Below are 26,006 nucleotides of genomic sequence, written 5' to 3'. Positions count from 1 at the left end.
GTTGCATGGTGATAAGTGCCCCGCGCGTGATCTTGCCTGTTATTTCATAGGCACCAAGTTACGCCATTTACTACCAGATGCACGGCTTAATTCTGCACCGCAAACACTTAACGTGCCTGCATTTTACGCAACGGCAGTAGCATTTTATCGACACGCGCAGCAGGTTTGTCCCGATGTGGACATTCTTGAAAGCCGCATTGTAGATTTTTCTTAGGCACCAAGTTACGCCATTTACTACCAGATGCACGGCTTAATTCTGCACCGCAAACACTTAACGTGCCTGCAGTTTACTCAACGGCAGTAGCATTTTATCGACACGCGCAGCAGGTTTGTCCCTATGTGGACATTCTTGAAAGCCGCATTGCAGATACAACGGCGGCTCTTCTGCTTCCTCTGGTTCCTCCAGCCCGTCTAGCACGATCAAGACATGTCTCATGGAGCGCGATAACGGCATCGTTTTCGCCTGGTCACCTCCGTGGCTTTATATGGCGTCTTGGATGGAGAGTACTCCCAACACGGGACAGACTGGAGAGGTGGGGCATGCTTTCATCTTCCACTTCTTCTAACTTCCCGTTACAGGAGTCTAACCAGCATATGCTGCAGCAATGTGTCATTGCAAAGGTGTTTTGGAAGTCTGTTAACACTAGTTTTCGTGGGCTAGGTGCTAATCGCTTTGTAAAATCTTGTCGCTGCTCGCGTAGTCACTTTGCACGCCTTCTAATAGCTGCGGGAGCTTTTTGTTTATGGCGTAATAGGTGCGAAGCTGTTGCGGCAGGTCATCGTCGTCGTGCTCTTTTTCCGATTCTGGAACGCCTCTACTCTGAACTCTTATCGTTTCTGTCGGAGGAATTGTTCTTCCTTGGGGAGGAAGAATTTCTGCGACATTGGTCGTGCCGCTTTCTGTCCGTAGTTGACAGACGCGTTCGATTAGTCTTCCACTTGGGCTGGTTCCTATAGCCAGGTCACCTGTCAATGTCTGATTGGTGCATGTAATCAGTATGTGTTTACTATTTCTATGTGTTTGTGTATGTTCCATTAAGTGTGAGCTCTTCTATATATGCACTTCATTCTAACGCTGTAAGTTATGTAACTTTTATGAATACTGATACCTGTTGTACATATTTTCTAACATCTTCACCAAGTCTTGTAGATTCTGTACTTATATCATCATGTACATTGTCCATATTGTGATTAGTGTATTTATGTAGTGTATGTATAGTTATTAGTACAATGGACTATGGACATCCTACGGACTTGGACACTTTTATTTATTTATTTATTTATTTATTTATTTATTTATTTATTTATTTATACATACTGTCAATCCCAGAGGGATTATAACAGGTGGACAATCTAAGGCAGTGATTAGGTTTAAATGTGTACATGTGTAATGTATGCTGCGCTTTGTCTTTTGTTTGTTATTGTGCCTGTTGTACAGACGCTTGTCCCTTAGGTTTGTTGCATCCCATGAGAGAATAAACTTTTTCTAAACACCCGTCTCTCCCCTCTGAAGTCCGTGAATTAAAATGGCTTAGGAAATGGGAGGCTTTACCAACGGCCGACCGCCTTGCGGCGTGGGGCGTGGCGCCCTCCGCCACATGCCCGCAGTGCGGTCGCGTCGAAACACTGAACCATGTCTTCCATGAATGTATGGTAGCGTGCACCTTTTGGCGCATGGTTACCAGAATGTTCCAAACAAGCATGCAGTGGGAGTCTAGCCACAGGGATAACTTCGTCGTACTCTTAATGAATATCGGAGCCTTCATCTTATGGAAACGAAGGGGACTGGCCTGTCTGAGGGGACGCCCCCAGAGAGCCATGTTTCCACTACAAATCGGCTAAGAAACGTAATGCTTATGCATCTTAATGTAGAACTTGTCATGCTGGGAGAGGAGGCTTTCCTCCGACGCTGGTCTACGCGATTTATTATCGTAAAAAACAACAGAGTGTCCATGCCTTTCCTCCCTTATTGAGGAGGTGCGCTAGAGCTTGTATCACTATGACATTACAGTGTGTATTTTCCTTTTCTTCCTTAGAAACATGTCCTTTTTGTGAAATATTGTTCTTGAGCACGAGAGCAAACTGTCCCCACAGGTGAATGCAAAACATCACCAACACTGTGAATGACCCTTCCTTGTTTGTTGACATAGCCTTACTGTTTATTTAAGTTTAATCATCTCGATGTCATGCATGTCCTGTCTCTGTTGTACAATTTTGCATTGTACGTCACTGAATATGAAATAAGTTCTTTTCGCTGTATATAACAGCTTGCATTGTACATACACATCGTTCACCATTGTCCATTTTTCTGTGTGCACATAGGCTGTGTAAGATATACCCGGAAGTAAAATTCTCTTAAACGATTATCAATAGCGCCTCATGAGGACAACGGGTCTGCTTTATGCGAACTCCTTAGTGGAGTACCTAGTACTCTAAATCGTTACCCCCTTTTCAAATGCAGAGCATTTCCTAGCGAACTTCGGCCACTTGGTGCGTATCTATCGATCTGGCCGCCTATGACTATTATTAGCTCACCTGGCCGTTTCGATAATGCTATCGATACCAAAATTTGTATGGCATAACATGACTGTATGGCGAGCATAAGTGACAAGTCCTAACATGAAAATCATAACTTGCATGTCAAGAATGCCACGATTTCTATTTCTTGGTCTTGCTGCTCCGGTGGTTTCGGTCACATGACATGTAGCTAATCTGATATGGTACGACATGACTGCATGGCGACAGCAAGTGACCCTGCATGATTTCCGCCCTGCCGTGGAAATCATGACGTGCATGTTATGAAAGTTATGAGTAGACGCCACGCTCATGGTGCACTCATGGTCGTTTTGCAGGCTTGGTATATACCAAATTTGGTATTACGGGACGTGAATGGATGGACAAGGTATTGACTGGAGGAAATCACAAGATGCGTCTCGTGTAACAATGCGTCTCATGTAGCATCAAATATGCCAAATATGGTTTTACTTGACGCGAACGGACGACGAAGGTAAATGACATGTTCAAACATGATAGTAATGAAATGCGTGTCATGTAACAACATGACTACCTGGTACACTCATTATGCGCTCACAGCCATTTCGCTAGCTTCACATATACCAAATTTGGTATTACGTGACGTGAATGAAAGACGAAGGTATGTGAGTGGTACAAACATCTTAATCATGTCATGCGTGTCATGTAACAACATGACTACATGCCACTTTCATGATGCGCTCGTGGCCGTTACGCTTGCTAGCTCCACTTATACAAGATTCGGTATTACGTGATATGAACGGACGACGAAGGTAAATGAAACGTCTTAACATGATAATCATGACAAGCGAGTCATATAAAACATGACTACATGCTCGCTCATAGCACGTTCGCGGCCGTTTAGTTATGTTTTTACGAAATTTCGTACAACGCTTCGCGAACAGATGACGAAAGTAAATGACACGCTAAACATGATAAGTATGATATGCGTGTCACGTGAAACATGGCTGATTACATGCTACTTTCATAGCGCGCTCGCGGCCATTTTGCTAGCTGAACATATACGGAATTCAGTATTACGTGTCGTGAATGGACGACTAAGGTAAGTGGCACGTCCAAACATGAAAATCATGATTTACCTGTCATGTAAACCACGGCTACAGGATACGCTCATAGCGCACTCGCGGCCATTTTGCTAGCTCTACATATACTAAATTCGGTATCACGTGACGTGAATAGACGGCGAAGGTAAATGACCTGTTCAAATAGCATTGAAGTACTTTAGGGCATAATTTACGTCAGACTCGTAAAGTTGTGCTGATTTGAAGGTGACGTATCAACCTTCCTCCTTCAGGCATTGCATATCATCGATTCCCACTGTACTTCGGAACTGCCAACCATCCATATGCTAGTGGCATTATCTAAGTCACTCTTGCAGAGTGGGTGATACGGGCTCATCAAGTCTGAGGCCCACGGGACGGCTTTCAGCTCTCCCATAGTAGAGTATATATCCGGAGCTCCGGTTACCCCCTTTTCTAAACCGACACAGCTTTCACCTTGTTCTCTTTGTGAATTCTGTAGACTGTGACGACTCATGTTCTCCCATAGTGGAGTACCAAGTACCCTGAATTGTAAAACACTTTTTTTAACAGACAGTACTGTGAACCATCCTCATTTCGTTCTAAATTCTTATGCTAACAAAGAGCAGAGTTTAGGAGCACTTCTTTCCCTTGATCTGGCCACGCCATTTGATACAGTGTGACACAGGTAAATCTTCTACTTTTCGCCCATCTTCGGCATTCCAGAACAGTATGTGCGACATGTAGAAATACTCTATCGAAGTCTATAGGGCTGTCTACGTTAATAATGAATTCACCAGAAGCTTTACAAATGAGAAACAAGTAAGACAAGGCTATCCTTCGTCTCCTGTATTATTAATTTTGTCTTTAGGTCCTACATTAGGAAGTTCGTAAACTGCAAGCGTATAGGCCTCCCAACCCCAGCCGGGTGGCGCTGCGCCGCGCGCATTTCGCCCCATTGCCGACAAAAACCAATCACTCGTCCACCCCCCCCCCCCCCCTTCTGTCTTCTGCTTGCGCTCTCTCAGCAAGTTCACGTGCTCTGCACCCGCTGCTCTCTTGTCGCCCTGCACGTGCAGCTTCACTTAGGACTTGTTCGGATGGTTTAAAAAAATCACAAAATATCCACGGAGTGAATGATCAGTGGGGCGAAGCTTCGAAGGGTTTTATCGGCAAATCGTGAATAATCTACGGCCCACGTCTGTCCACCCGTCCGTCCATCCCTCTGTCTGTCTGTCTGTCTGTCTGTCTGTCTGTCTGTCTGTCTGTCTGTCTGTCTGTCTGTCTGTCTGTCTGTCTGTCTGTCTGTCTGTCTGTCCATTCGTCCGTCCGTTCATCCGTTCTTTTGTCTGTCAGTCTATCTCTCCATCCGTCCATTCATCTAGTGAAGACTTCAATTACCGGCATCTGATCTGGCATGTTTTCATTAAAAATTCATCATATGCAAGTGCCGATATCCAGCGGAGATTCCATGGACTAAAACGAAAGGTGGTGATTACGTACAGGAGACGCATGACCCACGCCTCAAGGAGCTTTGCCCCCCAGAGAATTTTAAGAACGTTATCACGGTGTAAATCTCACCAAAACCGAGAGCGACGCATAAACAACTCTTGGGGGAACAAGCAATAAAGTTGTCGAATACGACGCCTTTTAGAGCGAGTGCTAATTGCGTGTCTCTGTTGAATATTCGCGTTTCTATGACATTAGAGAGTTTTAGTACTGCGTACGCTGCGTACGTGGCGGCGTTGCGTACGTAAGAACGCCACGTTCTGCGTAGTGCGCATGCGCAGACCGCAACGCGCACGTATCGCATTACGTACGTAGCCACTACGTACGCACGCATGAGATGCGTGCGTGCGTACGTATGAGGTGATCGCGCTGCACTCGAACAAGTTCGCGACAGCGCGAGACTTCGTTTTGCAAAATGGCGGCATCGAAGGCAAGCCCCGACCGGCTCTGTGGCTTAAATAATGGCCATAATCTGGCTAGAACACTTGGATTGGCTCACATTGGCTGTCAACAACACGTGCTTCTATTTTGATCTACCAGATGACGCAACACGCTTCACGCTCGTTACGTACGCGGGTACTACGGCGTACTAAAAGCCGATTAGTGGCAAACGACGCCACGTAACGCAAAGCGCTTGCGTGATGCGTACGTAGCACCATTACGCAGTACTAAAACTCTCTATTAAGGGCCAAACCTCATAAACGCGAAAATGCACGCGACAGTGACGAGCGACGCTATGAGCGACGAAACAGGGCGTTCGCGTGACGTGTCGCGTGCTCGTTCTCGCGCGATCGCTCGGTTCTCCAAATTTGGAAACCGTCGCTCATCGCCCGGAAGTGCTGGGCTCAAGCAGCCAATAGCCAAATACCGGAAAAGACAAAGACTACATAGGTGCACGTGACCCTGCCCGAGTCAAGTATGCGCAACAAGAAATAACGCAATGTTTATTACGCATGTGCATACAAAAAAGTGCTGCAAGGCAATAATAAACACTTTCCTTTTTATTACACAACAATATATTTTATTTTTAAATTGCATACCACTCGCTACGCGGTTTTCTTGGTGCGAGTAGACGGCCTCATGCCAGCAACAGTGGAATTCGCTCGCCGAAGCTGTCGCGTGAATGAGGTTTGCCTGCGCTAGCGACTGATCGCGCGAAGCCGATCTACGTCGCGTCGCTTGTCGCTGTCGCGTGCATTTTCGCGCTTATGAGGTTTGGCCTTAAATGTAAGATGTAGGCGCGAATTCTATATAAACGTTACCAGTAAAATGCGCATTTGCTGTGGCTGTCATGTCTTCTCGGAGCTGTCGGGAAACCAACACCACACTTTCACGTGCGTTTATATATAGCGTTCGGATTTAGGTTGCTTGTATGCCAAGTTTTTAAATGCGAAACATTTCTTAGCCAACTTCGGCAACTTTAAGCGTATCTATCTATCTATCTATCTATCTATCTATCTATCTATCTATCTATCTATCTATCTATCTATCTATCTATCTATCTATCTGTCTGTCTGTCTGTCTGTCTGTCTGTCTGTCTGTCTGTCTGTATGTCTGTCTGTCTGTCTGTCTGTCTGTCTGTCTGTCTGTCTGTCTACCTACCTACCTACCTACCTACCTACCTACCTACCTACCTACCTACCTACCTACCTACCTACCTACCTACCAACCTACCTACCAACCTACCAACCTACCTACCTACCTACCTACCTACCTACCTACCTACCTACCTACCTACCTACCTACCTACCTACCTACCTACCTACCTACCTACCTACCTAACCACCAACGACTTTTTGCTCTCCGGGCCGTTTCTATAATGGTATCGATACCAAACTTGGTATGACATAACATGATTGTATGAAGAACATAATTGACTAATCGTGACGTTGAAATCATGACATAGATGTCATGAGTGTCATGATTTACATTCCATGGTCCTGCAGCTCTTGTGGTGGTTTCATTCCCATGGCATGTTGCAAAACTGGTATGGCATGTTGCAAAACTGGCATGATTGAATGGCCAACACAAGCGACAAACCCTGACACGAAAATCATAGCATGCGTGTCATGGAACAGCATGACTCCATGCCAAGCTCATGATGCACTCGCGGGCGTTTTGCTAGCGTGATATATACCAAATTCAGTATTGCGGTACAGGAATGGATGACAAAGGTATTTGACTGGTGCAACTACGACAATCATGAGATGCGTGTCATGCAACAACATGACTACATGCCCCACTCATGGTGCGGTGGCGGCCGTTTCGCTAGCTTCACTTATACCAAATTGGGTATTACGGGACGTGAATGGATGACGAAGGTATGATACTGGTGCAAAAATGATGAACATGAGATGCGTGTCATGTAACAACATGAGTACATGCTACGCTCATGATTCGCTCGCGGCCGTTTTGCAAGCTTCACATGCACCAAACTCGGTATTACGTGACGCGAGCGCACGACATAGATAAATGACACATCCAAACATGATAATCACGACATGTGTGTCATGTAACCACATTACTACATGCCACATTCATGATGTGCTGGCGGCCTTTTCGCTAGCTTCACATGTGTCAAATTTGGTATTACGTGACGCCAATGCATGACGAAGGTATGTGACTAGTGCAAACGCGATAATTATGAGATGCGTGTCATGTGAGAGCATGACTACATGCCACAGTTAATGCGCCAATACATTTCGACGTGACGCGGTGCGTGTGCTCGCCGGCGTTCATTTCGTCGTGTCACGCCGGCGTTGCCACGCCAGGCGCCAGTCCTGCCATATACTCGCAGGCACGCGCCGCGCTGCATTGCTTTGACGCATGCGCGTTTCAGCGCGTCCGGCGTTCTTCCGTCACGAAAAGAGATAGACGCAGTGTTGTCTGGGTAACGCATCGATGCAAAATGCAGCATGTCGCATTTCGCACCGGCTGCCGTCGTGCCGCGCCGACGGACGCTGGTCGCTCCCGGCGTCAGACTAGAGAGTACTCACATTTCGCTAACGTAGCGTCACTGCGCCAAGCGTGCGTGCACGTCAACGCTACATTAGAGTGCATTGCGCCCTTCATGATGCGCTCGCGGTCGTCTTTCCAACTCCACATGTAGAAAATTTGGTGTTACGTGACCTCAATGAATGTCAAAATTAATGACTGGTGCAAACATGACAATCCTGACATGCATGTTATGTAAGAACCTGACAACATACCGTGCTCATAGCGTGCTCGCAGCCGCTTCGCTAGCTCCACATACAATTAATTTTGTATCACGCGACGTGAACAGATTACGAAAGTAAACGACTCATCCAAACATGATAATCATGACACGGAACTCATGTACGGCTTCATTTGCCTCCACCTCGTAACGTTGTGCTGAGTTTAAAGCGACAATCAACATTTCTCATTTGTGCTTCGCAAATCATCGATTCCCTCTGTACGTGGGATCCGCCAAATTTTTCGTACGGCTTTGAATTTATCGGGTAGGTCAGTAAGAGCCTAACCTCACTTTTGCCACGTTGAGTCGCCTCCAGCACTGCGCAGTGTTCAGTTTCATAAGAGTTTCACTTTTGATTGATTGATATTGATTATTGATATGTGGGTTTTAACGTCCTGAAACCACCATATGATTACAAGAGACGCCGTAGTGGAGGGCTCCGGAAATTTCGACCACCTGGGGTTCTTTAACGTGCATCCAAATCTGAGCACACGGGCCTACAACATTTCCGCCTCCTTCGGAAATACAGCCGCCGCAGCCGGGATACGAACCCGCGACCTGCGGTTCAGCAGCCGAGTACCTTAGCCACTAGACCACTGTGGCGGGGCAGTTTCACTTTTGTCGAGGTCTTCATCAGTTGTCAACAACCTCGTATCGTAAGATGGATGCCACCTTGTAATTTTTTACAACTCTTTTGAAAGCATACTTATGCACACACAAAAGAAGTATTTTAAGTGTGAATACACTTTATAAGCGACCCCAAACCATTCACCACCGTCGGCGGCGTCCGCAGTCTTCTCTCTATCTTTAAAAGAAAGAGGACTTGGCGGGCCGCAGCGCGACGCTCTACCGAATAAGCCACGGACGCGACGCTGATATCGGTGTCAGTGACGCGCCTTATATCTTTAACGCTGCTGCGCGCGTCCCCCTCCCCCTTCACTCGCTCCTCCGCTCTCCTGGCTCGCTGCAGCTGCGCGCGCACCTCTCTCTTGTTGAGAAACGGCGGACCGATCCCGCCGAAGCCACCACTGTTGCGAAAGACGGCGACGCCAACACGGCCCCGGAGGCGCCACTGCTTTCAACTCCGCCGGGAAGGTCACCAGCCGTTTGGTAGCGTATGTTTATCAGCTCGCGACTGCTTCTGCGCAGAGCTGATAAGACGAGCGGACGAGACGACGGTGAGTTAAACAAGGTTTATGTACAGCATATATACAGAGGCGTTACAATTTCGGCACTGGGGCCGGCAGAGACTCGAAGAGCCGAGCTCCTCTCTCTAACACATAGGTCAGCCTTTCGCCTAAAACCGCTGACTCACACACATGTCGGCACTCCGACACGGGGACTCCTCTCCTAGGATCTCCCGATCGCGACGCGCCGCAGGGCTTCTTTTATTTACACCGGGTCCAACCAAAATGTCCAATCAGAAGCGCCGCTGGTCTTCAGAGCAGGCTCCTCCAATGGGGTTCGCCGCGCGATGCGTCAGGCCACCAGACATGAGGACGCCGGCTCGCTGTCACGTGCGACGCTGACTCAATGCACGTGGGCCACAGATGCGCCGCGCGTGTTCACGCCGTGGAGTTGTTCGCGCCCGGCGGGCTGCGGCTGGCCTTGACCCAGATTGCCTGTTTCAGAGGCACGGACGTTTGACGAGGACTCGCTGGCATAACAGCACCCCCGCCGCCAGACAATGCACCGGAAAGACGAGCTGCTTCCACGGGGCTCGGATGTCAGGTGCGCTCGTTCGCCCGGTCCCTCCAGGTTCGCCTCCAGGGCCATGGGGAGACTACAGCTCCAGACTGTTCCGGGAACACATCCCATTTTTGACGACAGATCCCAGCTCCACTGGCTCGTCGTCACAACTTGCTGACCAGCCTCACTCGTCTCTTCTGACCATCTTCGGTTTCAGCACTTGTCGATGGTTCTGCAACTTGCCAAGAACGGATCGACAACAGACAACACACGACACACGCAAGTGCCTTCGGTCACCCGACAGAACACCAGACAAAGTATAGTACAACATATACCTATCTACGTGTCTATCGGAATTTTGTTCCCTCTACATCAAGAGGCACATGTGGGACAAAAGACTCTTAAAATGACAACTCAATATTTTTTTTCCACGTACAACAACGTAACGAATTAGAATACCACAAAGTTGGCCCCTTGAGATCACTCTGAACGAGAGCGCTCAGCCCAGGTCGTGATGAGGTCAAAATTTTGCCCCGAATCGCCAGCGAGAAACCGAAAGGTTGAGAAGTTACTAGCTGGAACGCACTGCTCAATGCACCTGCATTAGCGTTTACCTTTCCCTTTTTTTTTTCTTTAGCGAACGTCAAAGTTGCGCTGTGGAGCAACATGCTCCACCTCAGTAACCGGCCACTTTTAGGCGACGATACCTATGCGGCACCAAGAGCGGCTCACACTTGCGACGTTGCACAGGGGAACAACGATACGGCTTGCTACTGATTGACTCCTCACCGCTTAGCTCGATATCGTGTTCGATCACCCTCATGTTTCCGGGGCGGTCCGAAAACACGTCTTCAAACTCGGAACCAATCTTTCTCAGGTCCTCTTTCTCAGGTCCTCCTTCACTTAAGCTAGGCTCTAGGTTTATCTGCTCCCAAATTACTTTCGATCTCCCTTCGATCACCTCACTAGAACTCAAATTTTCTGCTTCCTCTTCCACTGAAGCCTTCAACAGCTGATTTACGACCGCTTGATGTTGAACATTGGGTTTCATCAAGTTGTAAATTTTGTGCTGCCGCCTTCCTACTTGCACCTCATAAGTTGTATCGCAAGGCTTCGATAATACTGTGGCGGGCCCTTCCCAATCAACCTCAAGCTTGTTCCTTTTGGGTGGCTGCAGCCGCATTACCTGATTATCAACTTCAAAAGCGCGCTTCTTCCCCGATTTCTCGTAGTGCTCCTTCGACAGCACTTTTGCCGCGTTTTTCTGGCTTTCCACTCGCGCTTCAATTTGGCTTTCCACTAGCGCTTCAATCGAGAGATCCTCACGCTGCCCTCGAATGAGCGTCTCTCGATCAACTCTCGGCAGCTCGCTCCAACTTTCCGCTACAGGCGAGAGCGTTGCAACCCCCTCGCTCTGACTCAATGGCGCCATGTAGTCTCCCCTTTCTACGGAAACCGCGCCGGCCGGTTCGACGACGGGCCGCTCGCGTGACTGCTCCCATGACTCATGCGGAAACTTTCTTTTCTGGGGTTCCGTCGACCCGCCGACAAGGTCACTTGAGAGTTCACCGCATGGAACCAGATCAAGCTGCCGCGATAGCTTCCGCGCTTGCGATCGCGTGAGAGCCATGCACGCTAAGTTGGGGAAGAACGATTTGCCCTGCTCTTTGAGAAGCTGCTCCGAGTTGTTGGAGAAAAGATAAGGAAAACGATCATTTAGCGCGGCAGACACAGCTGCTTCGGTGCGAAGCTTACCGAACGGGCCTTCAATGACAACCGTGGCGATTGGTAAGCGAACACTCTGCACCTCGGCGACTTGCCTGATCCACGCGCATTCTCCTGTGAAGTCATCCGGAGACACCAATGAAGGATGGACAACGTCCATGGTTGCCGCTGAGTCTCTAAGTGCTCGGCACGTTTTCTCATTCACCCTAATTTCTTGGAGATACGGCTCCAACAACCGAATGTTTTTTTCTGATTCTCGGATCGTTGCGAAGGCAAATTTTTCCTGACAGTTTCTCGCGATGTGTCCTTCCTTTTTGCAGTTGTAGCAGATTAGCGGCTTCCGTTTGTTTTCCGATTCAAATGCCTGTGTGGTAGAAACCAAACTCGATCTCTCCGCTTCTGTTTGCCCTTCCCCTACACTGTCCTTCGTAAGAGACGGGTCCTTTTTGAAATTACGGTGCGGAACGGGTTTCCGTTGATCAGGTTTCCTTGAAAAGCCCTCTTTCCTTTCATCCTTTTCAACGCGCACTGCCCTGCTATGCAACTTTCGGCGAGTATAATACTCCTCAGCTAACTCAGCTGCCTTGTTTAACTGTACGTCCCCAAGTCTGTCCTGCAGCCAAAGTTTGACATTATCCTCGATGCAGCGGTAGAATTGCTCCAATGCAATGCATTCCACCACTTTATCGCGGTCGTCATAAACACCTTCGCCCTTGAGCCATTCAATTAAATCGGCTTTAAGACGAAACGCGAAGTCAACGTGTGACTCATTCCCCTTTTCAGCATACCGGAACCTTTGCCTGAAAGCCTCGGGTGACAACTTATAACGTCTCAAGAGCACTTCCTTAACCTCGTCATAGCTCTCAAACGCTTCCCTCGACAAGCAAGTTAATGCGTCGGACACTTCGCCGGGAAGAAGAGCTAACAGGTTCTGCGCCCAAAGAGACCGCTCCAAAGCGTTTCGCTCACAGACGTGTTCAAACTTGACGAGATACTTCGCTATGTCCTCGCCTACTACGAACGGTGGCAGTTGATCCCGAATTCTAATACCGCTGACCTGCATCGTCGGAGAAGCTGCGCTAGGCGCCTGCGAACACTGTAGGATTGCCAATTCTAGTCGTTTCAACTCTAGGCGCTCTTGTCTCTCGGCCTCCTCGCGACGTTCGCGCCTTTCAGCTTCTTCACGTTCGCGAGCTTCGCGCCTTTCAGCTTCTTCGCGAGCTTCGCGCCTTTCAGCCTCCTCACGGCGTGCTTTAATATCCACCCAGGCCTCATCGACTTCCTCAGCCGACACTCCCTCATCCTTCATGATCTCAAGGATCGCTTGCTTTCGTTTCGCACGGCCCAAAGTAATGCCGAGTTCCTCACAAATTTCGATGAGTTCCTTCACCTTAAGGTTCTCCATCGTTCACACTAGCCTCTTGCTGTTTGCCCCTGTTAAAATCTACTTGCCGTACCCACTATAAGCCTACTAGCAAGACGCGCAAGCAATTTCTCACACTCCCGTGTTTACCCCCTCCGCATTAACTTTGGTTTCAAAGCACTTCGACTTTGCTTGAAACGATCAAAGCTCACTCTAATGCTTCACATAGCCCTTCTCTAAACTACTACAACCTGAGCTAGAGTAGTCTGGTGAACTGAGGGGAAAACATCAGGCACTCACCGCATCGATGTCGCTGACGCCGGCCGATCCCACCGCTGCCACCACTGTTGCGAAACGGCGGACCGATCCCACCGCTGCCACCACTGTTGAGAAACGGCGGACCGATCCCGCCGAAGCCACCACTGTTGCGAAAGACGGCGACGCCAACACGGCCCCGGAGGCGCCACTGCTTTCAACTCCGCCGGGAAGGTCACCAGCCGTTTGGTAGCGTATGTTTATCAGCTCGCGACTGCTTCTGCGCAGAGCTGATAAGACGAGCGGACGAGACGACGGTGAGTTAAACAAGGTTTATGTACAGCATATATACAGAGGCGTTACAATTTCGGCACTGGGGCCGGCAGAGACTCGAAGAGCCGAGCTCCTCTCTCTAACACATAGGTCAGCCTTTCGCCTAAAACCGCTGACTCACACACATGTCGGCACTCCGACACGGGGACTCCTCTCCTAGGATCTCCCGATCGCGACGCGCCGCAGGGCTTCTTTTATTTACACCGGGTCCAACCAAAATGTCCAATCAGAAGCGCCGCTGGTCTTCAGAGCAGGCTCCTCCAATGGGGTTCGCCGCGCGATGCGTCAGGCCACCAGACATGAGGACGCCGGCTCGCTGTCACGTGCGACGCTGACTCAATGCACGTGGGCCACAGATGCGCCGCGCGTGTTCACGCCGTGGAGTTGTTCGCGCCCGGCGGGCTGCGGCTGGCCTTGACCCAGATTGCCTGTTTCAGAGGCACGGACGTTTGACGAGGACTCGCTGGCATAACACTCTCGCGCGCGCCCGCCTTCTCTCTCAGTCTCCCGTCGAGAGCGGGTCGTGCGATGGATGTCCCGGAGGCAACGCTACCATCAACAACGAATGCAGTACAACCGAATGCCAGCACTGCACTCGTCGTTGGAGGTGACGGTACCGCGGTGGTTTCGCCGACGTTGGAAGACAAGGCGGTGCTGCGAAGGGCTCGTGAGACCGAACGTAAGCGGGTGAAGCGTGCAGCGGATGCCGAACTGGGCGCTCGCGAGGCCGAGGACAAGCGGGCGAAGCGTGCAGCGGATGGTGAACTGCGCGTTCGCGAGGCCGAGATGAGGCGTCAGCATTAAGCCGCGAACGCGGCCCAAGAAGCGGAACGACAACGCAAGCGTCAGGCGGAGAAGGGCGATGAAGGCTGGCGTCAAGACGCCGCTCGCAATCGTCAACGGCGAGTGGACGTTCCCGAAGCCGTTCGAGCCAGTGAACGTGCCGCGCGGGAGAGGGTGCGAGCCCTGGACTTTGCTTGTCCGGACGCGTCGTGAAGTGCAAATAAATAATACTTCGTATATAATGTATCTTTGTACAAATGCTTAATGACAAACAACACCTAAATTCATTAATTACACTTCAATCATCATCATCAGTAATAAAACTCCCAAGCATTTCCCCGAGGGTGAACATGGTTAAGTGCGAATGCACGGGATGATGCTATGAGGGAGAGTAAAGTTAAAATCCGTTGGCATTCGCCAGTGAGTTAACGTAAACTCCCCCGTGTGATCTAATTGCGATTCCCAGGAACCATTACACTATAAAGGCACCATAGTGTGATTAATAAATATAATAGTGCGAATTATTAAATACTCCTCATAGCATCACCCCGTGCATTCGCACTTAACCATGTTCACCCTCGGGGAAATGCTTGGGAGTTTTTTTTACGCTTCGACTGTGCATGTTTCTTGCAACCGACGTTTTATTTCAGATAATATTCACGCCTAATTACGTAGCGTGTCGCGAATCCGCAAGTCACTTTGATTGATTTAAAAGGTCACTTGGTTTTAGTCATAATATGCAATACCCACTACGATCGGAGTTTTTTTTTTTTTTGGTTACGCCGTCATTTGTCCCCACTAATCACGTCTAATTTCCCGAAACCATCGAAAATGTTATTGCCACCTTCGTTGTTTTTCAGCTCGTTATCATAGTGGCAGATATATGTATATTGCCCGTGGTCCAGGTGCGTGCAAAAGATATATTTTAAATGCCGAAACCATGATATCATTGAGAGGCATGCCGTGGTGCGCGACTTCAGATTAATTCCGGCCACCTGTTTTTTTTTTTTTTACGTGCACCTAAATCTCATTGAAGCGTGAGGTGCGAAGACGACAACGAACAGGGGGCGCGCACACACTGAGCACCTCTTCTGTTTATATTGAGCGTGATCCCAGCGTACACTTCAAATATGCAAAACCAACACGCCCTTTCTGTCATTCTTATACACCTCAATCTAAGCACAGTGTTACCACATTTCGCTCCCGTGAAAATGCAGTTGGCGTATGTGAGAATCGAATTCATGACTTCAATCCTAGCATCACAACACCTCGGCCTGCTAATTCTTTGGTGAGTGTTGCTTGCAAGACCTGTACACGCAGCATAAATCTGTTTACGCTGAGCGGCTGAAAGAAATGTTGAGCTATCAGCTGAATAAAACACGTGCAGGGCTCAAGTTACGTTATTTTAACTGTGTCGCATTACAAATAGTTGTCTCGGAAAGCCACTGCCCAATCTCGAATTGTGCAGTGGCTGCCCATTTGCTGAATCTTCAGTTTTCAAACGCACTTCCTTTTCATATGAGCCTCATCCCGTTTCTCCCCGTTAATATTTGGCGATACTGTGCCCGACAAACAATTCTTCAAAGTGAAAAGACCGTGGAAGTATCGACGAACTGCTGTAATTCATTCTTGACGCCTTTGCTCCCCACACTGCACTTGCATTGGAAATGGTTTAACTTGACGGCCAGTTTTCAGCTCTTTGTCATTTTTAAACGTTTGTAGCAACTCACAATGAGGCAGGAGTGTGTGCTTGCTTTCCAGGATGACGAAGAAGTGGCGCCCTTAGCGTGCGAATTGCGGGATAAAATCCCCGGATGAAGGCGATCACGAGCGCACGGTCAGCCTCTTCCCTTTGTGCCTTTGTTCGAGAGCTTGTTCGTGCTTGTTCGTGCCTGCGGCTGCGTTCCTTGTTCCATCCTCAGGGTTGCGGTCAAGTAGCCGGCGGTTACTTTTATTTTATTTTATTAGATCTACCTCTTGTTCCGCAACTGTTTTAGTGCATTGATAAGTGTAACTTCTTATTTCATGTCTGTTTCTTCTCCGGGCCAGAGGCCTGCCCTCTGGTCAGCCTCTGTTCCCCCTCAAGATCTTCCTCTGGAGTTGTTTCTCCGCAATGGAACCCGTAGCGTTCCTGTCGCTTTGGTGCCGACCACCGGTGGGTTCATCCGCATGAAAAACCCCAAGACAATCCAAACGGAACTTCGTGCGATCACTCCCCACTCTCTACTGATAACAGAGGTTCGTCAGTTTGGACGCGGGGGGATACTATGCTGCTCACCAGACAAGGCCTGCATCCAAGACCTTCTGAAGTGCACTACTTTTGCATCACATCCGGTGAGCTCTTTTATCCCACCTCATCTAGCTTGCTGCAAAGGATTGGTTCGGGGGGTAGACGCAAGTCTAAGCCCAGCAGAAGTCTTGGACATCTTTTCCCCAGCAGGTGTTATTTCTGTTTACCGCTGTACCAAACAGGAAAACCAACAGAAAGTTCCCACTGAAACGGTAATTGCCACATTCGCTGGAACAGATCGCCCTTCGGAGATCAAGGCATGGCCGCTTATTTATAAGGTCGAAGCTTTGGCTCCCCGTCCGCTGCAATGTGCTAAATGTTGGCGCTTTGGACACAGTACTAAAGGTTGCCGATCGGAGACTCGATGCCGCATATGCGGAGCCATGTACGGGGCTGGTCATAGTACTGCTGAGTGTCAATCAGACAATAAGACATGCTGTTTGTGCAAGGCAAATCACGCTGCAGACGATCCTAACTGCCCCGCAAGATCAAAAGAACTTCAGGTGATTGAAATCATTGAAAGGAGATGATGCTCTCGTAGAGAAGCAATTGCAGAAATTCAAAGCAGGAGTCAGGGTTATGCCGGTATAGCAGCTCGTTCACCTCTTTCTATGGATGCATCACTTTCTCAGTCCATTTCTGCTATGGTAGAAAAGGCCGTAGAAAAAGTATTAGAAAAATTTTTACTCAATCTGTCCGACTCACTCAATAGTATTATGGATTCACAGATGTCGGGTACATCTGATCGAATAACTAAGCGTATCCAACCTCCTAGTGCCTCAATTAGTAAACCTGCCGAACATCAGTCAGATGTCTCTATCGATAATGAGGCAATGCTTTCCAGTCCTAACACAACTGAGCAGGAAGGTATATCTGATTCAGAATCAATAATTAATCGAGATGTAGATATGGATGCTCGCCTTTTGAAATGCACCAGATCACCCACTAGCAAACTTAATAATTCTTCTCATCCGAAAACAAAAAAGAGTGTGAAGGAACCTAGGACTAAAGCGGACTTCTTAAAAGATAGTATCTTAGATCAAGCAGTTGCTACTGCTTGCTTATCATCATAGGGTACCTTAGAGTACTTCAGTGGAACTGCCGTTCAATTCTCTCTGCAACTACAGACTTATTATATCTAATTTCTCAACAATCTCCAGACGTCATAATTTTACAAGAAACTTGGCTGTCTTCTGATCAAAACTTCTATCTAAAAGACTATCAGTGCTTTCGACTGGACAGAGACTCACGTGGTGGAGGATTAATGTTTTTCATTTCATCCAAAATTTGCCATAAAGCACACTTAGTTTACCAACAAATATCACACGATTATGAAGTATTGGTGCTGGAAATTCACTTTCCCGGATGCGCGCCACTATCTATAGTCAACAACTACTTTCCGGCTGGAATACAAGATGAAAGAGCCCTTGACGTGACTGCGAGTTTTTGCAGAAACAGTATGCTATTTGTGGGAGACTTCAATTCCCATCACGTTTCATGGGGATTCCGCACTGATTCATCAGGAAAACGGTTGTGGGACTGGACTAACCGGAATAACCTTATTTGTTGGAACTCCAGAGTTCCGACATTCGTTCGATGTAATTCGAGGTCCGTCTTAGACTTGACATTTGCTAGCTCAAGTGTGACAATATTGTCTTGGACTGTTCTTGATACTGCTACAAGTAGTGATCACTGCCCACTGGTATTTGAAGTCAGCATTCCTTTAGTGACGGTGGATCGCCAGGTGCAAAGTTTTGTAAACTACTCTAAATTTAAAAAGAACTTACAGTCAACGCTGTCTTCCTTGCCCAATATGGAAACAAATATGAAAGCTATGAGCCTTTGTTCCACCCTAAAGTGTACAATTAAAAAATCACAGTTCACTATATCTTCAACAAAGGGAAAATTCATATCTGCCTGGTGGAATGCGGATTGCGCCAGAGATTATAGACGCCGCAACGCTGCATGGAAAAAACTCCTCACCAACCAATGTCCGACTAATTGGAGAAATTATTTATTTGCTAAAGCTACCTTTAGGCGAACAGTTTCATTAGCGAAAGACGATTATGAAGAAAAACGGTACAGCTACTTATCCAAGAGTGGCAACAAGAAAGCTCTATTCAGATTTCTCCGTAATCGTAAAGCTATTACAGCACACGTAAATATTGACTCAGTTATTTTTTCTCCAACTGATTTGGAAAATACATTAACGGAAATTGCAATAGAATTGGAGAAGAGATTTACATCACAAATCAAAATAAAGTGTGCAAAACCGTCATTCGAAAATGATTTTATTGAAGTAAGTAGGGATGAACTTGCGCAGGTCGTTCGTATTCTGCCAAACACAGGTCCTGGACCAGATGGCGTCACTTCGGAAATGTTAAAAATATTATTCGACATCTCTCCTGAAGACCTCCTTAACGTTGTCAATTATTCACTTGAAAATAGTTGGATACCTCCTGACTGGAGACTTGCAAAAATAATACCGCCTCTTAAAAAACAGGGACTAGGAATGCAGATAGATAACATTAGGCCAATCGCTTTAACATCACACGTAGTTAAGTTAATAGAAAGAATACTTTACATTAGAGTTACGAAGTTCATAACAGATAATGCGATACTCAGTGCGTGCCAGATTGGATTTAGACCAGGTTACTCTATATGGTGGGCGCATGTTGATTTAGAGGCTCGTATAAAGCTTGCTCGGCACAGACGACAATATGCAGCCCTAGTAACCCTTGATTTAGCCAAGGCATATGACAGTGTTGAACATGCTATTCTTATCAATGTCCTAAAAGATCTTACGTTCCCGCAGTACATAACAAATTGGATATACGAATTTTTAAAAGACAGAAAATTCTATTGCTTCCAACGAGGTATTTCCACGCCGAAGTATAGCCAAACGAGAGGTGTTCCTCAAGGCTCTGTTCTATCGCCTGTGCTATTTAACATTTTGTTAAGTTCAATACCACAGAGTGATAAGGTACACGTATATATATATGCAGATGATATCGCGTTCTTTGCATCTGACAACGATATTTATTCACTACATTCGACTTTACAGTGTTATTTGGCAACATTAGAAACCTGGTTTCAGAAAATTCATATGAACCTGAACGTAACTAAAAGTGCTATAATAGTTTTTCCGTTGGACGCACCAGTTACTATTTCTCTTCAGTACCATCAAGAAATAATACCCCAGGTTAATTGTATTAAATATCTGGGAGTACTGTACGATCAAAAACTGAGCTGGCGTGACCACATTGAATATATTAAAATTAAGGCTACACGCGCTGTTGGAATGGTAAGTAGGCTTGGCCGCCTCCGTTCCGGTCTTCGCAGAGATACGATGATCATGATTTATCGCATGTACGTTCGTCCGATTCTTGAATTTGGATGTGTACTATTCTCTGGTGGACCAGCATACAAAATAAACCCCCTCATTCTCTTAGAGCGGGAAGCCCTACGTAGTTGTTTAGGTGTGCCAAAATTCACAGCTAACAATGTTTTGTATCAAGAAGCTCGGATACCCACCCTTGCTTGCAGATTTCGTATTTTAACAGTAAACACCTATTTAAAATTTTCTGAATCCACTTTAAGAAGGCGACAATTTGTATTCTTTGCCGAGCCTGGTGTCTTTTTCAATGAGCATTGGTCCCGTTTATATAAACCCCAAGTGCTATTTGTTCAAACACTTCTAGATGCTTTAAATGTTAATATATTCGAGATCACACCATCTGTCAAACCAATCGGCCAAGTGCAAATAGAATTTGACGATATCTTTCCCATGAACGCTAAACACTTGCCCTCTAAATATTTGATTGGTTTATTAGAACAACACCTGTCTCAATTAGGTACTAATACAGTAATTGCAACGGATGCATCTATGAGTGGCGAGAAGGCAGGTGTGGGTATTTTTTCTCTCTCATTATTCTGGTCATTTTCATTACGCCTCCCAGATTATACACCAATATTTGAAGCAGAATTAACGGCCGTTATACTAGCTATTCGTAAACTTCCTTTGACTCATTCGACAGCTGTGATAGTGACTGACTCGTATTCTGTGTGTTCATTCTTATCATCGTCGTCGACATCAGCAGTACTAGAGACTTTTAAATCATTAATCCCAGCAAACATCCGTCTAGTGCGAATTATATGGGTGCCAGGCCATCGTAGTATATTTATAAACGAGATGGCTGACAAACTTGCGCGAACATCTCTTGATCTTCCGATTGTGCCAATTATGCCTCCTACAGCTTATGTAACATCAGCGAGGTTTAGAAAACTTTCCCTTCTTGAAGACTCATCTAAAACCATGATACCGAATCCAGATTTCTCGCACCTGCACTTCACATGGAATAATAAGTGGTGTCCCACGCGTAAATTGGAAGTCTTGGTAACAAAATTACGTTGCCGTGTACCACCTCTTAATTTCTACTTAAACAGGTCTGGTCTGGTGCCATCCCCTCTGTGCTCAAGCTGTAACGAACCTGAACATATCGACCATTTTCTTATCGCATGTCACCGATTCAAAAATCAAAGAAAAAACTGCTTCGAAATTTTATTCAGAAAATTAGGAATATCACTTAATACTCCCAATATTTTGTCTTTTGGGGCCATTTCATTGGGACATAGCGACAAGAACATCTGCGGGGCTCTCTGCGATTTCATATATAACACAACAAGATTACCTTGCTGAGTCAGCCATCAGCTCTCGAATTTTACTAGTCACACTACCACTTACTATTTAGCTGATACACTGCAATGATTCAACTTTCAGGAGAATTTCATATAACGATTCCACCACAGATATTTAACAAATTCTATTATTTCTCCCCCCCCCCTTTTTTTTTTCTTTTTTTCCTTTTTTTAACATTGCGCCAAATTAATTTCACAGTCAAAACACAGTATTCATATTCCCCTAATCTAGAAAATCTATAGGTATTTACTTGCATTAACCACCGGCTTCTTGGCCAATCCCCCTTAGTGGGTGAGAGCCACAAAAGAAAGGAACAAGCAAGCAAGCAAAATCCCCAACGAACACGTTTTCCGTGCGCGCAATAGGAAAATGAAGCAAGCGCGGCCCGTCCGAGCGACCGGAGGTTTGCTCTCTTTCCGCTAGGGCGGCGGACGGCGCTGCACAAACTTGAGCCTGTCTTCTCTACAGTGGGTTTCGCGGTGTAGGGTAGTGAAACCTTCAAGCATCTTGCATACACCAACGATTTTTCGGAATGTTTTCGTAACTTGTCTAGACATCGTACATTCCTTGACGTTTTCGACGAGTATTCGTGCATGTCCGGTGCACTTTTAGACCCAGCCAAATGTAAAGTACTGCGCTTCGGCAGCTCCTGGGGACTGATTCCAGGAGACGTCGAATATGCTCAAGCTGTTAAAGGGTCAGGCGTTTACATTTCAGAAAGAGGTGGTTCAATTTAACAATAGTTTAACAAAACAATAGTTTCACAATATTTAACAAAAGTATAACAATACTTTGACAATTACCTGTCCGCAAATCGAACTCGTTCACAAGCTTGGAAAAGCACGTACTGACTTTACACGGCCTGTCATTCTGAAGCCTTCTTCCACGGGTGAGAAAACCGTTGTCCTCAAAAATGCATTTAAACTGAAAGGCTCAAACGTGTTAATTTCAGAAGAATTTTCTTCACGTATTAGATATATACGAAAAAAATTGTGGGGCTTCACTTCCACAATGACGGCTTCGTGGTGAAGTTAAGATACGATCATGCATTACTTTATGATTTGGACGACACCTCAAACTCATTAGTGAACGTCTCAGGTCGAGCACTTGGCTGTCTTCTTCCTATCCCGGCATCTTTGAATCCCACCCTATCCACAACATGACCTCATTACAGCCGGCATTAGGACTTGGTAGTCCTGAACATCAATGCTTGTAGTATTCTTAAAAAGCTTCCAGATCTATTGTAGCTTGCCGCAACTTATTCCGCTCATATCACTGGCATCACAGAGTCATGGCTTCATTGTCACATTTGTGATTCTGAGTTTACTCCGCCGTACGCAAGGACAGGAAACAAGACTTTGGTGGCGGTGCTGCACTACTTATCCGCTCACATATCCGGTTCTCAGTGCTAGCCTAGCCTCCTGAAACTGAATTCCTCTGGTGTAGAGTCCACCTAAATAATAAGTGTACTGTAGTTAGCGCGGTATATCGCCCATCCTGATCATCTCTTGAAGTTCTTCATGCGCTTGCTAATTTCATCTGCGATATAAATATTACTTCATCAAGATTAATTTGTATGGGTGATATCAACGCTCCTGACACTCATTGGCCTTCTCTGTCTGTGATTGATCGTGACGCTGCGATATGTCATGAAAATATAATTATTTCTCTATCTTTTCGTCTTACTCAAGTCGTCTCAGGTCCAACTAGGCTCAATTCTATCCCAGACTTAGTTTCTTTATAAGAACAAATCTAACAGCAACTTCTCTTGCGAGATAGATGAAGAATTATAGGACCATAAAGCTGTCTTTATAACACTTTGCTATTCCACGTCCAAATCACCTTACACATTCACCAGCTTCCCTGATTTCACTTCCATAACAGAGATTTTAGCTCCTCAGTTTGATAAGTTTTGTGTGCTTTCTGACAGCCGTGATATAAATTGTCTTGTTACTTACTTTGAAGATCTTGCAAAGTCGTGTATCCGAACATTCGCACCAATTAAGACAAAGAAAAGCAATGCTAATCTTTTTTGAATTACTGGTGACCTCTTGCACTTATCTCGTCGTGTCCGTCGACATAGGCGCTTCCAAAGATCTAATGACCCTCACGCCCTAGACTGGTTTCAAAAGGCTAAGTGTGAACTTCAATCAAAGATGAAAACAGTGAAAGATTTATTTTATTGTGTTCAGTTGCCGTATCTGCTAAGGATGAATCCATGGAAGTTTTGCTTTTCGATTTTGCCTCATCCTGACTCGCCTACCTCTTTCAAAATAGATGGTGACGTCATCACTGACCCCCCCGGCTATTTCTAATGCTTTTAATAATAAATAATTCCAGTCTGTGTTTATTTCTTACAACAGCGTCATTTCATCTCTGATAGGTATTCTTCGTTCAGAATCAATCAATGGCATCGAAATAACTAATGAAGGTATTCTGAGTTTATCATAAAATTAGATGTAGAAATTCATCGGCCCAGACGTGATAGATAACGCATTCTTAGTTCACTACTCTCTGTGGTCATCCAGATATTTAACAATCATATTCAATATGTCTTCTGGCTCTGTTCACTTTTGATGAAAAATGGCTAAGGTTCACCCTCTCTTTAAATCTGGCCATAAACAGTCTCTATTGAATTAAAGACCGATATCATTGCTTTCTCAGTCATGCAAAATGTTAGAACAAATCATTCATATATAGATTGCACTCTTCTTGGAATCGAAGCAATTACTGTCTCACAGACAACTTGTGCTTAGACGTCGTTTTAGCACATGAACTCCATTGGTCGAATTCACGCATGGTGCCTCGCTTAGCCTTGATTATGGCGACCAGGTAGACGCAATATTTGTAGCTTTGCTAAAGCCTTCGACACAGTATTACATTATGAACTCCTTTCTAACCTCGATGTGATATTAAATAATCCTCAATTGGTTAACTGGATATCTAGTTTTTTGTCATCCCGATCTCAGTTTGTTTCATACAGGTCAACTAACTCTGATGTTATTAATATAACATCCAGAGTACCACAAGGGTCCGTTCTTGGGCCTTTATTTTTTTTTACTTTACTCAAACGACTTGCCTGCAGACACCTCCTCTCCAAATCGCTTTTATGTCAACGATTGCGTTTTTTATGAAGTGATCAAAACATCAAAACACACAGCGTCTACTACCGCTTGCAGGAGTTGTTTGCTGGGTTTCGCGATTGGTGCAAGACCTGGCAGATGAACATTGACTTTAAGAAAACCATGCTTATGTCCTTTTGTAACAGATCTTCTCAGTGTTTTATTACTCTTTTGATAACTGTACTGCAAGTAGGGTATACGAATACAAGTATATTGGTGATAATTTAGGGGCGAAGCTCCTTAAAGCGGCCCCCATTCGTCTTTCGTAGGTGTTGTTGTGTGTAACGAGTATAACATTTTGACCTCCAAAGTGGTGCCGGTGAGACATTTCTTCTGTACGTTGTTGAACAATAAAAAATAATGCTCAATGTACATGCCAATGGCTGCTAATGGGAAATAATGGGAAACGGCTTTTAGTTAACGCGCACGCAGCGATCCCCATTAACAGCCATTGGCTTATACATTGAGCACTATCTGATAAGAAGGCGTTGCTATGTTATACTCGCTGAGTGTAACCTCCTTGTTTTAGAAAAATTTAACGAGCGTTGAGCCGGAGTGCCATTATTACATTGAAATAGTATATACCATAATTGAACTCGAGGTGATTAAAGGTGGGAAGTAGATACGAAGCGCAAGCCGGAAGAAAGTGAAAGCCGAATTCTCCTGTCTCTCATTTCCCATTAGCAGCCATTGGCATGTACATTGAGCACTATCTGACAGGAAAAGGTTGCTACGTTATACTCGCTGGGAGTAACCTCCTCGGTTTTAGAAAGGTTTAGCGAGCGTTGGGCCGCCGTGAAATGAATACAGTGAACTAGTATACACCATGAACTCGATGTGGTTAAAGGTGGGAAGTAGACCCGAAGCGCAAGCCGAAAGAAAGTGTGCGTGTGCCACCTCTCGCTTAGTCCTTGGAATGCTCGCTGGATGGCGGTGCTTCTATATGGAGAATATATGATGAAAAGATGCGAGATGGTGGTACTTGGAGTGTTGAATAGATGGACAAACGGACAAACAGACAGATGCATGGATGGACGCATGAACGGACGCAGGAGCGGATGCATGGACGAACGCAGGGACGAACGCACGAACAGAAGCACGCACGGACGGGTGGATGGACGCATGGACGGTCACACAGACGGACGCATGGACGGACGGAAGCAAGAAGGAATGGACGGACGAATGCTTCACCCCAATCTTCATCGTTCACTCCGTGGATATGCTTCCATTTTTTTTATTCTTACGCACGCTATGTCATGGTCCAGACACATCGACTATATATGTAACAAAGCATTGAAAAAAAAAACTAGGCTATCTGCGTCGCACTTTGTCCGTATCCCCTAAAGACACAAATCGCCTCTTAAATAAATCACTAATTCGTCCTGTACTTGACTACGCGTCCGTTGTCTGGAATCCGTATAAGCAATGCAAGAGTCAAGAACTGGATGCAGT

General features: G+C 46.2%; 1 long non-coding RNA gene across 1 annotated transcript in view; it reads right to left on the bottom strand.

Moving 5' to 3' along the window:
- Nucleotides 1–26,006, bottom strand: part of LOC142814593 (uncharacterized) — a 208,591-nt gene that overhangs the window by 38,199 nt on the left and 144,386 nt on the right. The window lies entirely within an intron of this gene.

Source organism: Rhipicephalus microplus, chromosome 4 (genome assembly GCF_043290135.1).
Source record: "Rhipicephalus microplus isolate Deutch F79 chromosome 4, USDA_Rmic, whole genome shotgun sequence".
In the NCBI taxonomy this organism is placed as follows: domain Eukaryota; kingdom Metazoa; phylum Arthropoda; class Arachnida; order Ixodida; family Ixodidae; genus Rhipicephalus; species Rhipicephalus microplus.
This window is presented reverse-complemented; position numbering and strand designations above follow the sequence as displayed.